Source organism: Chiloscyllium plagiosum, unplaced genomic scaffold, assembly GCF_037043375.1.
Source record: "Chiloscyllium plagiosum isolate Xiang-an unplaced genomic scaffold, Cpla_swu_hap1 HiC_scaffold_25, whole genome shotgun sequence".
Classification (NCBI taxonomy): Eukaryota; Metazoa; Chordata; class Chondrichthyes; order Orectolobiformes; family Hemiscylliidae; genus Chiloscyllium; species Chiloscyllium plagiosum.
The window spans coordinates 62,080,900-62,094,677 of NW_028270163.1; the positions used below are offsets into that span (position 1 = coordinate 62,080,900).

Below are 13,778 nucleotides of genomic sequence, written 5' to 3' on the forward strand. Positions count from 1 at the left end.
GGTCAGGGTAAGGTCAGGGTATGGTTAAGGTCAGGGTATGGTCAAGGTCAGGGTAAGGTCAGGGTATGGTCAGGGTAAGGTCAGGGTCAGGGTATAGTCAGGGTCAGGGTAAGGTCAGGGTAAGGTCAGGGTATGGTCAGGGTAAGGTCAGGGTAAGGTCAGGGTATGGTCAAGGTATGGTCAGGGTCAGGGTATAGTCAGGGTATGGTCAGGGTCAGGGTATGGTCAGGGTATGGTCAGGGTAAGGTCAAGGTCAGGGTAAGGTCAGGGTATGGTCAGGGTATGGTCAGGGTAAGGTCAGGGTAAGGTCAGGGTATGGTCAGGGTAAGGTCAGGGTATGGTCAAGGTCAGGGTAAGGTCCAGGGACAGAATACATTTCGCAAAAGGAGTTCAGGCAAAACTGACCATTTCCCAAATGGCTAAAGCAGGAATTTCCCAAAGTGAGGCCACTGCCCTGTGGGGTGGTCAGCACAAATGGGAGGTGATATATTCAGAGGTAACAAAAACCCCACCCTCTACTCCTTTCACTCCCTCACCGTCTCCCCCACCCTCTCTCTGTCTCTCCCCTCACCGTCTCTCCCTCTCCCTCACATCCTCCCCCTCACTCCCAGCCTACTGTCACTGTCGGCCCCAGTCCTGCGAGGAGTGAGGTTGGTGAAGAGATGGAGGGGTGAGGGATTGTTTCTGTCTTGAGGGTCTGGACAGATGGGACAGAGAAATTCTCCCTCTGTTTGGGAGAGATTTTTAAGCTGTAATGCGTGAATTTTTTTTAACCCAAACATCCAACCGTGAATGTGATAGACAATTAAACAACTCACTGGGGGAGGGGGCTCCACAAATATCCCAACCTCAATGATGGGGGAACCCAGCACATCGGGGCAAAAGACAAGGCTGATGCATTCGCAACAATCTTCAGCCGGAAGTGCTGAGTGGATGATCTGTCTTGGGCTCCTCCAGTGATCACAGATACCAGTCTCCAGCCAATTCAATTCACTCCATGTGATATCAAGAAACAGTTCGAGGCACTGGATACTGCAAAGGCAATGGGCCCTGAAAACATTCCAGCAATAGTCCTGAAAACGTGTGCTCCAGAACGTGCCGCTCCCCTCGCCAAGCTCTTCCAGTCCAGTTACAACAATGGCATCGATCCGACAATGGGGAAAATTGCCCAGGTATGTCCTGGACACAAAAAGCAGGACAAATCCAACCTGGCCAGTTCCCACCCCATCAGTCTACTCTCCATCATCAGTAAAGTGATGAAGGGCTCATCAACAGGGCTATCAAGCAGCACCTGCTCAGCAATAACCTGCTGAGTAACACCCAGTTTGGGTTCCCCCAGGGTCACTCAGCTCCTGACCTCATTACAGCCTTGGTTCAAACTTGGACAAAGGAGCTGAATTCCATTGGGGTGGGGAGAGGGACAGCTCTTGACATCAGGGCTGCATTTGACCGAGTAAGGCATCAAGGAGCCCTGGCAAAACTGGGATCAATGGGTTGAAAATGTGTTGCTGGAAAAGCGCAGCAGGTCAGGCAGCATCCAAGGAGCAGGAGAATCAACGTTTCGGGCATAAGCCCTTCTTCAGGAATGAGGAAAGTGTGTCCAGCAGGTTAAGATAAAAGGTAGGGAGGAGGGACTTGGGGGAGGGGCATCGGAAATGTGATAGGTGGAAAGAGGTCAAGGTGAGGGTGATAGGTCAGACTGGGGTGGGGGCGGAGAGGTCGGGAAGAAGATTGCAGGTTAGGAAGGCGGTGCTGAGTTCGATGGATTTGACTGAGACAAGGTGGGGGGAGGGGAAATGAGGAAACTGGTGAAATCCGAGTTCATCCCTTGTGGTTGGAGGGTTCCTAGGCGGAAGATGAGGCGTTCTTCCTCCAGCCGTCGTGTTGCTATGGTCTGGCAATGGAGGAGTCCAAAGACCTGCATATCCTCGGTGGAGTGGGAGGGGGAATTGAAATGTTGAGCCACAGGGTGGTTGGGTTGGTTGGTCCGGGTGTCCCAGAGGTGTTCTCTGAAACGCTCCGCAAGTAGTCGGCCTGTCTCCCCAATATAGAGGAGGCCACATCGGGTGCAGAGGATGCAATAGATGATATGTGTGGAGGTACAGGTGAATCTGTGGCGGATATGGAAGTTTCCTTTGGGGCCTTGGAGGGAGGTGAGGGGGGAGGTGTGGGCGCAAGTCTTGCACCTCCTGCGGTTGCAGGGGAAGGTGCCGGGAGTGGAGGTTGGGTTGGTGGGGGGTGTGGATCTGACGAGGGAGTCACGGAGGGAGTGGTCTTTACAGAACGCTGATAGGGGAGGGGAGGGAAATATATCCTTGGTGGTGGGGTCCGTTTGGAGGTGGCGGAAATGACGGCGGATGATGCGCTGTACATGGAGATTGGTGGGGTGGTAGGTGAGGACCAGTGGGGTTCTGTCCTGGTGGCGGTTGGAGGGGCGGGGCTCAAGGGCGGAGGAGCGGGAAGTGGAAGAGATGCGGTGGAGGGCATCGTCGACCACGTCGGGAGGGAAATTGCGGTCCTTGAAGAAGGAGGCCTGTTCCCTGGATGCTGCCTGACCTGCTGCGCTTTTCCAGCTACACATTTTCAGCTCTGATCTCCAGCACCTGCAGACCTCACTTTCTCCTCATGGAATTAATGGGTATCAGGGGGCAAACTCTCTGCTGGTTAGAGATATAACTGGCACAGAGCAAGACGGTTGTGGCTGTGGAGGGTCAGTTACCACAGCTCCAGGACATCTCTGCAGGAGTCCCTCAAGATAGTGTCTGAGGCCCAACCATCTTCAGCAGCTTCATCAATGACCTTCCCTCTGTCATAAGGTCAGAATTAGGGATGTTCGCTGATGATTGCACAATGCTCAGCACCATTCGCGACTCCTCAGATACTGAAGTAATCTGTGGTCAAATGCAACAAGATCTGGACAATATCCAGGCTTGGGTCGACAACCACACAAATGCCAGACAATGACCATCATCAATAAGAGACACACTAACCACCAACCCTTGACATTCAACAGTATTACCATCACTGAATCCCCCACTGTCATCATCCTGGGTTTCATCATTAACCATCCAGGATAAAGCAACCAGATTGATTGGCTCCACATCCACAAACATCCCCTCCCTCCCCCCCACCGACGCTCAGTAACAGCAGTGTGTACCATCCCCTCCCCTCCCCCCCCACCGACACTCAGTAACAGCAGTGTGTACCATCCCCTCCCTCTCCCCCCCACCGACGCTCAGTAACAGCAGTGTGTACCATCCCCTCCCTCCCCCCACACCGACACTCAGTAACAGCAGTGTGTACCATCCCCTCCCTCCCTCCCCCACTGACACTCAGTAACAGCAGTGTGTACCATCCCCTCCCTCGCCCCCCACTGACACTCAGTAACAGCAGTGTGTACCATCCCCTCCCTTCCTCCCCCCACCGACACTCAGTAACAGCAGTGTGTACCATCCTCTCCCTCCCCCCCACCGACGCTCAGTAACAGCAGTGTGTACCATCCCCTTCCTATCTCCCCCCCACCGACGCTCAGTAACAGCAGTGTGTACCATCCCCTCCCTCCCCACCACCGACGCTCAGTAACAGCAATGTGTACCATCCCCTCCCTCCCACAGACGCTCAGTAACAGCAGTGTGTACCATCCCCTCCCTCCCCCCCCACCGACACTCAGTAACAGCAGTGTGTACCATCCCCTCCCTCCCCCCCACCGACACTCAGTAACAGCAGTGTGTACCATCCCCTTCCTCCCTCCCCCCACCGACGCTCAGTAACAGCAGTGTGTACCATCCCCTCCCTCCCCCCCCACCGACGCTCAGTAACAGCAGTGTGTACCATCCCCTTCCTCCCTCCCCCCACCGACGCTCAGTAACAGCAGTGTGTACCATCCCCTCCCTCCCCCCCCACCGACGCTCAGTAACAGCAGTGTGTACCATCCCCTCCCTCCCCCCCCCCATTGACGGTCAGTAACAGCAGTGTGTACCATCCCCTCCCTCCCCCCACCGACGCTCAGTAACAGCAGTGTGTACCATCCCCTCCCTCCCCCCCACCGACGCTCAGTAACAGCAGTGTGTACCATCCCCTCCCTCCCCCCCACCGACGCTCAGTAACAGCAGTGTGTACCATCCCCTCCCTCCCTCCCCACCGACGCACAGTAACAGCAGTGTGTACCATCCCCTCCCTCCTCCCACCGACGCACAGTAACAGCAGTGTGTACCATCCCCTCCCTCCTCCCACCGACGCACAGTAACAGCAGTGTGTACCATCCCCTCCCTCCCCCCCCACCGACACTCAGTAACAGCAGTGTGTACCATCCCCTCCCTCCCCCACCGACGCACAGTAACAGCAGTGTGTACCATCCCCTCCCACCCTCCCCACTGACACTCAGTAACAGCAGTGTGTACCATCTCCTCCCTCCCCCCCACCGACGCTCATTAACAGCAGTGTGTACCATCCCCTCCCTCCCCCACCGACACTCAGTAACAGCAGTGTGTACCATCCCCTCCCTCCCCCACCGACGCTCAGTAACACCAGTGTGTACCATCCCCTCCCACCCTCCCCACTGACACTCAGTAACAGCAGTGTGTACCATCTCCTCCCTCCCCCCCACCGACGCTCATTAACAGCAGTGTGTACCATCCCCTCCCTCCCCCACCGACACTCAGTAACAGCAGTGTGTACCATCCCCTCCCTCCCCCCCACCGACGCTCATTAACAGCAGTGTGTACCATCCCCTCCCTCCCCCACCGACACTCAGTAACAGCAGGGTGTACCATCCCCTCCCTCCCCCACCGACGCTCAGTAACAGCAGTGTGTACCATCCCCTCCCACCCTCCCCACTGACACTCAGTAACAGCAGTGTGTACCATCTCCTCCCTCCCCCCCACCGACGCTCATTAACAGCAGTGTGTACCATCCCCTCCCTCCCCCCACCGACACTCAGTAACAGCAGTGTGTACCATCCCCTCCCTCCCCCCACCGACGCTCAGTAACAGCAGTGTGTACCATCCCCTCCCTCCCCCCACCGGCACTCAGTAACAGCAGTGTGTACCATCCCCTCCCCCCCCCCCCCCACCGACGCTCAGTAGCAGCAGTGTGTACCATCCCCTCCCCCCCCCACCGACGCTCAGTCACAGCAGTGTGTACCATCCCCTCCCACCCTCCCCACTGACACTCAGTAACAGCAGTGTGTACCATCCCCTCCCTCCCCCCCCCACCGACACTCAGTAACAGCAGTGTGTACCATCCCCTCCCTCCCCCCCCACCGACACTCAGTAACAGCAGTGTGTACCATCCCCTCCCTCCCCCCCCACCGACACTCAGTAACAGCAGTGTGTACCATCCCCTCCCTCCCCCCCACCGACACTCAGTAACAGCAGTGTGTACCATCCCCTCCCTCCCCCCCACTGACACTCAGTAACAGCAGTGTGTACCATCCCCTCCCTCCCCCCCACCGACACTCAGTAACAGCAGTGTGTCCCATCCCCTCCCTCCCCCCCCACCGACACTCAGTAACAGCAGTGTGTACCATCCCCTCCCACCCTCCCCACTGACACTCAGTAACAGCAGTGTGTACCATCCCCTCCCTCCCTCCCCCCCACCGACGCTCAGTAACAGCAGTGTGTACCATCCCCCCCCTCACCCCCACCGACACTCAGTAACAGCAGTGTGTACCATCCCCCCCCTCCCCCCCACCGACGCTCAGTAACAGCAGTGTGTACCATCCCCTCCCTCCCCCCCCCACCAACACTCAGTAACAGCAGTGTGTACCATCCCCTCCCTCCCCCCCCCACCAACACTCAGTAACAGCAGTGTGTACCATCCCCTCCCTCCCCCCCACCGACGCTCAGTAACAGCAGTGTGTACCATCCCCTCCCTCCCCCCCCACAGACACTCAGTAACAGCAGTGTGTACCATCCCCTCCCTCCCCCCCCACCAACACTCAGTAACAGCAGTGTGTACCATCCCCTCCCTCCCCCCACCGACACTCAGTAACAGCAGTGTGTACCATCCCATCCCTCCCTCCCCACCGACACTCAGTAACAGCAGTGTGTACCATCCCCTCCCTCCCCCCCCACCGACACTCAGTAACAGCAGTGTGTACCATCCCCTCCCTCCCCCCCACCGACGCTCAGAAACAGCAGTGTGTACCATCCCCTCCCTTCCCCCCACTGACACTCAGTAACAGCAGTGTGTACCATCCCCTCCCCCCCCCACCGACGCTCAGTAACAGCAGTGTGTACCATCCCCTCCCTCCCCCCCCACAGACACTCAGTAACAGCAGTGTGTACCATCCCCTCCCTCCCCCCCCACCAACACTCAGTAACAGCAGTGTGTACCATCCCCTCCCTCCCCCCACCGACACTCAGTAACAGCAGTGTGTACCATCCCATCCCTCCCTCCCCACCGACACTCAGTAACAGCAGTGTGTACCATCCCCTCCCTCCCCCCCCACCGACACTCAGTAACAGCAGTGTGTACCATCCCCTCCCTCCCCCCCACCGACGCTCAGAAACAGCAGTGTGTACCATCCCCCCCCTCCCCCCCCACCGACACTCAGTAACAGCAGTGTGTACCATCCCCTCCCTCTCCCCCCCACCGACGCTCAGTAACAGCAGTGTGTACCATCCCCTCCCTCCCCCCACACCGACACTCAGTAACAGCAGTGTGTACCATCCCCTCCCTCCCTCCCCCACTGACACTCAGTAACAGCAGTGTGTACCATCCCCTCCCTCGCCCCCCACTGACACTCAGTAACAGCAGTGTGTACCATCCCCTCCCTTCCTCCCCCCACCGACACTCAGTAACAGCAGTGTGTACCATCCTCTCCCTCCCCCCCACCGACGCTCAGTAACAGCAGTGTGTACCATCCCCTTCCTATCTCCCCCCCACCGACGCTCAGTAACAGCAGTGTGTACCATCCCCTCCCTCCCCACCACCGACGCTCAGTAACAGCAATGTGTACCATCCCCTCCCTCCCACAGACGCTCAGTAACAGCAGTGTGTACCATCCCCTCCCTCCCCCCCCACCGACACTCAGTAACAGCAGTGTGTACCATCCCCTCCCTCCCCCCCACCGACACTCAGTAACAGCAGTGTGTACCATCCCCTTCCTCCCTCCCCCCACCGACGCTCAGTAACAGCAGTGTGTACCATCCCCTCCCTCCCCCCCCCACCGACGCTCAGTAACAGCAGTGTGTACCATCCCCTTCCTCCCTCCCCCCACCGACGCTCAGTAACAGCAGTGTGTACCATCCCCTCCCTCCCCCCCCACCGACGCTCAGTAACAGCAGTGTGTACCATCCCCTCCCTCCCCCCCCCCATTGACGGTCAGTAACAGCAGTGTGTACCATCCCCTCCCTCCCCCCACCGACGCTCAGTAACAGCAGTGTGTACCATCCCCTCCCCCCCCACCGACGCTCAGTAACAGCAGTGTGTACCATCCCCTCCCTCCCCCCCACCGACGCTCAGTAACAGCAGTGTGTACCATCCCCTCCCTCCCCCCCCACCGACACTCAGTAACAGCAGTGTGTACCATCCCCTCCCTCCCCCCCCACAGACACTCAGTAACAGCAGTGTGTACCATCCCCTCCCTCCCCCCCCCACCAACACTCAGTAACAGCAGTGTGTACCATCCCCTCCCTCCCCCCACCGACACTCAGTAACAGCAGTGTGTACCATCCCCTCCCTCCCACCCCCACCAACACTCAGTAACAGCAGTGTGTACCATCCCCTCCCTCCCCCCACCGACGCTCAGTAACAGCAGTGTGTACCATCCCCTCCCTCCCCCCCCACAGACACTCAGTAACAGCAGTGTGTACCATCCCCTCCCTCCCCCCACCGACACTCAGTAACAGCAGTGTGTACCATCCCATCCCTCCCTCCCCACCGACACTCAGTAACAGCAGTGTGTACCATCCCCTCCCTCCCCCCCACCGACGCTCAGAAACAGCAGTGTGTACCATCCCCTCCCTTCCCCCCACTGACACTCAGTAACAGCAGTGTGTACCATCCCCTCCCCCCCCCACCGACGCTCAGTAACAGCAGTGTGTACCATCCCCTCCCTCCCCCCACCGACACTCCGTAACAGCAGTGTGTACCATCCCATCCCTCCCTCCCCACCGACACTCAGTAACAGCAGTGTGTACCATCCCCCCCTCCCCCCCCACCGACGCTCAGTGACAGCAGTGTGTACCATCCCCTCCCTCCCTCCCCCCCACCGATGCTCAGTAACAGCAGTGTGTACCATCCCATCCCTCCCTCCCCACCGACACTCAGTAACAGCAGTGTGTACCATCCCCCCCCCTCCCCCCCCACCGACGCTCAGTAACAGCAGTGTGTACCATCCCCTCCCTCCCTCCCCCCCACCGATGCTCAGTAACAGCAGTGTGTACCATCCCATCCCTCCCTCCCCACCGACACTCAGTAACAGCAGTGTGTACCATCCCCCCCCCTCCCCCCCCACCGACACTCAGTAACAACAGTGTGTACCATCCCCTCCCTCCCCCCCCACCGACGCTCAGTAACAGCAGTGTGTACCATCCCCTCCCTCCCCCACCGACGCTCAGTAACAGCAGTGTGTACCATCCCCTCCCTCCCCCCCCACCGACACTCAGTAACAGCAGTGTGTACCATCCCCTCCCTCCCTCCCCACCGACGCTCAGTAACAGCAGTGTGTACCATCCCCTCCCTCCCCCCCAACCGACACTCAGTAACAGCAGTGTGTACCATCCCCTCCCTCCCTCCCCACCGACGCACAGTAACAGCAGTGTGTACCATCCCCTCCCTCCCTCCCCACCGACGCACAGTAACAGCAGTGTGTACCATCCTCTCCCTCCCCCCACCGACGCTCAGTAACAGCAGTGTGTACCATCCCCTCCCTCCCCCCCCACCGACACTCAGTAACAGCAGTGTGTACCATCCCCTCCCTCCCCCACCGACGCACAGTAACAGCAGTGTGTACCATCCCCTCCCACCCTCCCCACTGACACTCAGTAACAGCAGTGTGTACCATCTCCTCCCTCCCCCCCACCGACGCTCATTAACAGCAGTGTGTACCATCCCCTCCCTCCCCCACCGACACTCAGTAACAGCAGTGTGTACCATCCCCTCCCTCCCCCACCGACGCTCAGTAACAGCAGTGTGTACCATCCCCTCCCTCCCCCACCGACACTCAGTAACAGCAGTGTGTACCATCCCCTCCCTCCCCCCACCGACACTCAGTAACAGCAGTGTGTACCATCCCCTCCCTCCCCCCACCGACGCTCAGTAACAGCAGTGTGTACCATCCCCTCCCTCCCCCCACCGGCACTCAGTAACAGCAGTGTGTACCATCCCCTCCCCCCCCCCCCAACCGACGCTCAGTAGCAGCAGTGTGTACCTTCCCCTCCCCCCCCCACCGACGCTCAGTCACAGCAGTGTGTACCATCCCCTCCCACCCTCCCCACTGACACTCAGTAACAGCAGTGTGTACCATCCCCTCCCTCCCCCCCCCACCGACACTCAGTAACAGCAGTGTGTACCATCCCCTCCCTCCCCCCCCACCGACACTCAGTAACAGCAGTGTGTACCATCCCCTCCCTCCCCCCCCACCGACACTCAGTAACAGCAGTGTGTACCATCCCCTCCCTCCCCCCCACCGACACTCAGTAACAGCAGTGTGTACCATCCCCTCCCTCCCCCAACCGACACTCAGTAACAGCAGTGTGTACCATCCCCTCCCTCCCCCAACCGACACTCAGTAACAGCAGTGTGTACCATCCCCTCCCTCCCCCCCACCGACACTCAGTAACAGCAGTGTGTCCCATCCCCTCCCTCCCCCCCCACCGACACTCAGTAACAGCAGTGTGTACCATCCCCTCCCACCCTCCCCACTGACACTCAGTAACAGCAGTGTGTACCATCCCCTCCCTCCCTCCCACCCACCGACGCTCAGTAACAGCAGTGTGTACCATCCCCCCCCTCCCCCCCCACCGACACTCAGTAACAGCAGTGTGTACCATCCCCCCCCTCCCCCCCACCGACGCTCAGTAACAGCAGTGTGTACCATCCCCTCCCTCCCCCCCCCACCAACACTCAGTAACAGCAGTGTGTACCATCCCCTCCCTCCCCCCCCCACCAACACTCAGTAACAGCAGTGTGTACCATCCCCTCCCTCCCCCCCACCGACGCTCAGTAACAGCAGTGTGTACCATCCCCTCCCTCCCCCCCCACAGACACTCAGTAACAGCAGTGTGTACCATCCCCTCCCTCCCCCCCCACCAACACTCAGTAACAGCAGTGTGTACCATCCCCTCCCTCCCCCCACCGACACTCAGTAACAGCAGTGTGTACCATCCCATCCCTCCCTCCCCACCGACACTCAGTAACAGCAGTGTGTACCATCCCCTCCCTCCCCCCCCACCGACACTCAGTAACAGCAGTGTGTACCATCCCCTCCCTCCCCCCCACCGACGCTCAGAAACAGCAGTGTGTACCATCCCCTCCCTTCCCCCCACTGACACTCAGTAACAGCAGTGTGTACCATCCCCTCCCCCCCCCACCGACGCTCAGTAACAGCAGTGTGTACCATCCCCTCCCTCCCCCCACCGACACTCAGTAACAGCAGTGTGTACCATCCCCTCCCTCCCTCCCCCCCACCGATGCTCAGTAACAGCAGTGTGTACCATCCCCTCCCTCCCTCCCCCCCACCGATGCTCAGTAACAGCAGTGTGTACCATCCCATCCCTCCCTCCCCACCGACACTCAGTAACAGCAGTGTGTACCATCCCATCCCTCCCTCCCCACCGACGCTCAGTAACAGCAGTGTGTACCATCCCCTCCCTCCCTCCCCCCCACCGACACTCAGTAACAGCAGTGTGTACCATGCCCTCCCTCCCCCCCACCGGCGCTCAGTAACAACAGTGTGTACCATCCCCTCCCTCCCCCCCCACCGACGCTCAGTAACAGCAGTGTGTACCATCCCCTCCCTCCCTCCCCACCGACGCTCAGTAACAGCAGTGTGTACCATCCCCTCCCTCCCCCCCAACCGACACTCAGTAACAGCAGTGTGTACCATCCCCTCCCTCCCCCCCAACCGACACTCAGTAACAGCAGTGTGTACCATCCCCTCCCTCCCTCCCCACCGACGCTCAGTAACAGCAGTGTGTACCATCCCCTCCCTCCCCCCCCACCGACGCTCAGTAACAGCAGTGTGTACCATCCCCTCCCTCCCCCCCAACCGACGCTCAGTAACAGCAGTGTGTACCATCCCCTCCCTCCCTCCCCACCGACGCACAGTAACAGCAGTGTGTACCATCCCCTCCCTCCTCCCACCGACGCACAGTAACAGCAGTGTGTACCATCCCCTCCCTCCTCCCACCGACGCACAGTAACAGCAGTGTGTACCATCCCCTCCCTCCCCCCACCGACGCTCAGTAACAGCAGTGTGTACCATCCCCTCCCTCCCTCCCCACCGACGCACAGTAACAGCAGTGTGTACCATCCTCTCCCTCCCCCCACCGACGCTCAGTAACAGCAGTGTGTACCATCTCCTCCCTCCCCCCCACCGACGCTCATTAACAGCAGTGTGTACCATCCCCTCCCTCCCCCACCGACACTCAGTAACAGCAGTGTGTACCATCCCCTCCCCCCCCCCCCACCGACGCTCAGTAGCAGCAGTGTGTACCATCCCCTCCCTCCCCCCACCGACACTCAGTAACAGCAGTGTGTACCATCCCCTCCCCCCCCCCACCGACGCTCAGTAACAGCAGTGTGTACCATCCCCTCCCTCCCCCCACCGACCCTCAGTTACAGCAGTGTGTACCATCCCCTCCCTCCCCCCACCGACACTCAGTAACAGCAGTGTGTACCATCCCCTCCCTCCCCCCACCGACGCTCAGTAACAGCAGTGTGTACCATCCCCTCCCTCCCCCCACCGGCACTCAGTAACAGCAGTGTGTACCATCCCCTCCCCCCCCCCCCCCCACCGACGCTCAGTAGCAGCAGTGTGTACCATCCCCTCCCCCCCCCACCGACGCTCAGTCACAGCAGTGTGTACCATCCCCTCCCACCCTCCCCACTGACACTCAGTAACAGCAGTGTGTACCATCCCCTCCCTCCCCCCCCACCGACACTCAGTAACAGCAGTGTGTACCATCCCCCCCCTCCCCCCCCACCGACACTCAGTAATAGCAGTGTGTCCCATCCCCTCCCTCCCCCCCCACCGACACTCAGTAACAGCAGTGTGTACCATCCCCTCCCACCCTCCCCACTGACACTCAGTAACAGCAGTGTGTACCATCCCCTCCCTCCCTCCCCCCCACCGACGCTCAGTAACAGCAGTGTGTACCATCCCCCCCCTCCCCCCCCACCGACACTCAGTAACAGCAGTGTGTCCCATCCCCTCCCTCCCCCCCCACCGACACTCAGTAACAGCAGTGTGTACCATCCCCTCCCACCCTCCCCACTGACACTCAGTAACAGCAGTGTGTACCATCCCCTCCCTCCCTCCCCCCCACCGACGCTCAGTAACAGCAGTGTGTACCATCCCCTCCCTCCCCCCCACCGACGCTCAGTAACAGCAGTGTGTACCATCCCCTCCCTCCCTCCCACCGACGCTCAGTAACAGCAGTGTGTACCATCCCCTCCCTCCCCCCCCACCGACACTCAGTAACAGCAGTGTGTACCATCCCATCCCTCCCCCCCCACCCACACTCAGTAACAGCAGTGTGTACCATCCCCTCCCTCCCTCCCCCCCCACTGACGCTCAGTAACAGCAGTGTGTACCATCCCCTCCCTCCCCCCACCGACGCTCAGTAACAGCAGTGTGTACCATCCCCTCCCTCCCTCCCACCGACGCTCAGTAACAGCAGTGTGTACCATCCCCTCCCTCCCTCCCCACCGACGCTCAGTAACAACAGTGTGTACCATCCCCTCCCTCCGCCCACCGACGCTCAGTAACAGCAGTGTGTACCATCCCCTCCCTCCCTCCCCCCACCGACACTCAGTAACAGCAGTGTGTACCATCCTCTCCCTCCCCCCCACCGAGGCTCAGTAACAGCAGTGTGTACCATCCCCTTCCTCTCTCCCCCCCACCGACGCTCAGTAACAGCAGTGTGTACCATCCCCTCCCTCCCCCCCACCGACGCTCAGTAACAGCAGTGTGTACCATCCCCTCCCTCGCCCCCCACCGACGCTCAGTAACAGCAGTGTGTACCATCCCCTCCCTCCCCCCCCACCGACACTCAGTAACAGCAGTGTGTACCATCCCCTCCCCCTCCCCACCGACACTCAGTAACAGCAGTGTGTACCATCCCCCCCCTCCCCCCCCACCGACGCTCAGTAACAGCAGTGTGTACCATCCCCTCCCTCCCTCCCCCCCACCGACACTCAGTAACAGCAGTGTGTACCATCCCCTCCCTCCCTCCCCACCGACGCTCAGTAACAACAGTGTGTACCATCCCCTCCCTCCCCCCCACCGGCGCTCAGTAACAACAGTGTGTACCATCCCCTCCCTCCCTCCCCCCACCGACACTCAGTAACAGCAGTGTGTACCATCCCCTCCCTCCCCCCCCACCGACACTCAGTAACAGCAGTGTGTACCATCCCCTCCCTCCGCCCCCACCGACACTCAGTAACAGCAGTGTGTACCATCCCCTCCCTCCCTCCCCACCGACACTCAGTAACAGCAGTGTGTACCATGCCCTCCCTCCCCCCCACCGACGCTCAGTAACAGCAGTGTGTACCATCCCCTCCCTCCCCCCACCGACACTCAGTAACAGCAGTGTGTACCATCCCCTCCC

At 59.9% G+C, this 13,778-nt stretch overlaps 1 protein-coding gene across 1 annotated transcript in view; it reads left to right on the top strand.

Annotated features, from left to right (window-relative positions):
- LOC122545689 (rab11 family-interacting protein 4-like) overlaps positions 1 to 13,778 on the top strand; it is a 205,235-nt gene that overhangs the window by 29,304 nt on the left and 162,153 nt on the right. The gene's annotated exons all lie outside the window — the stretch shown is intronic.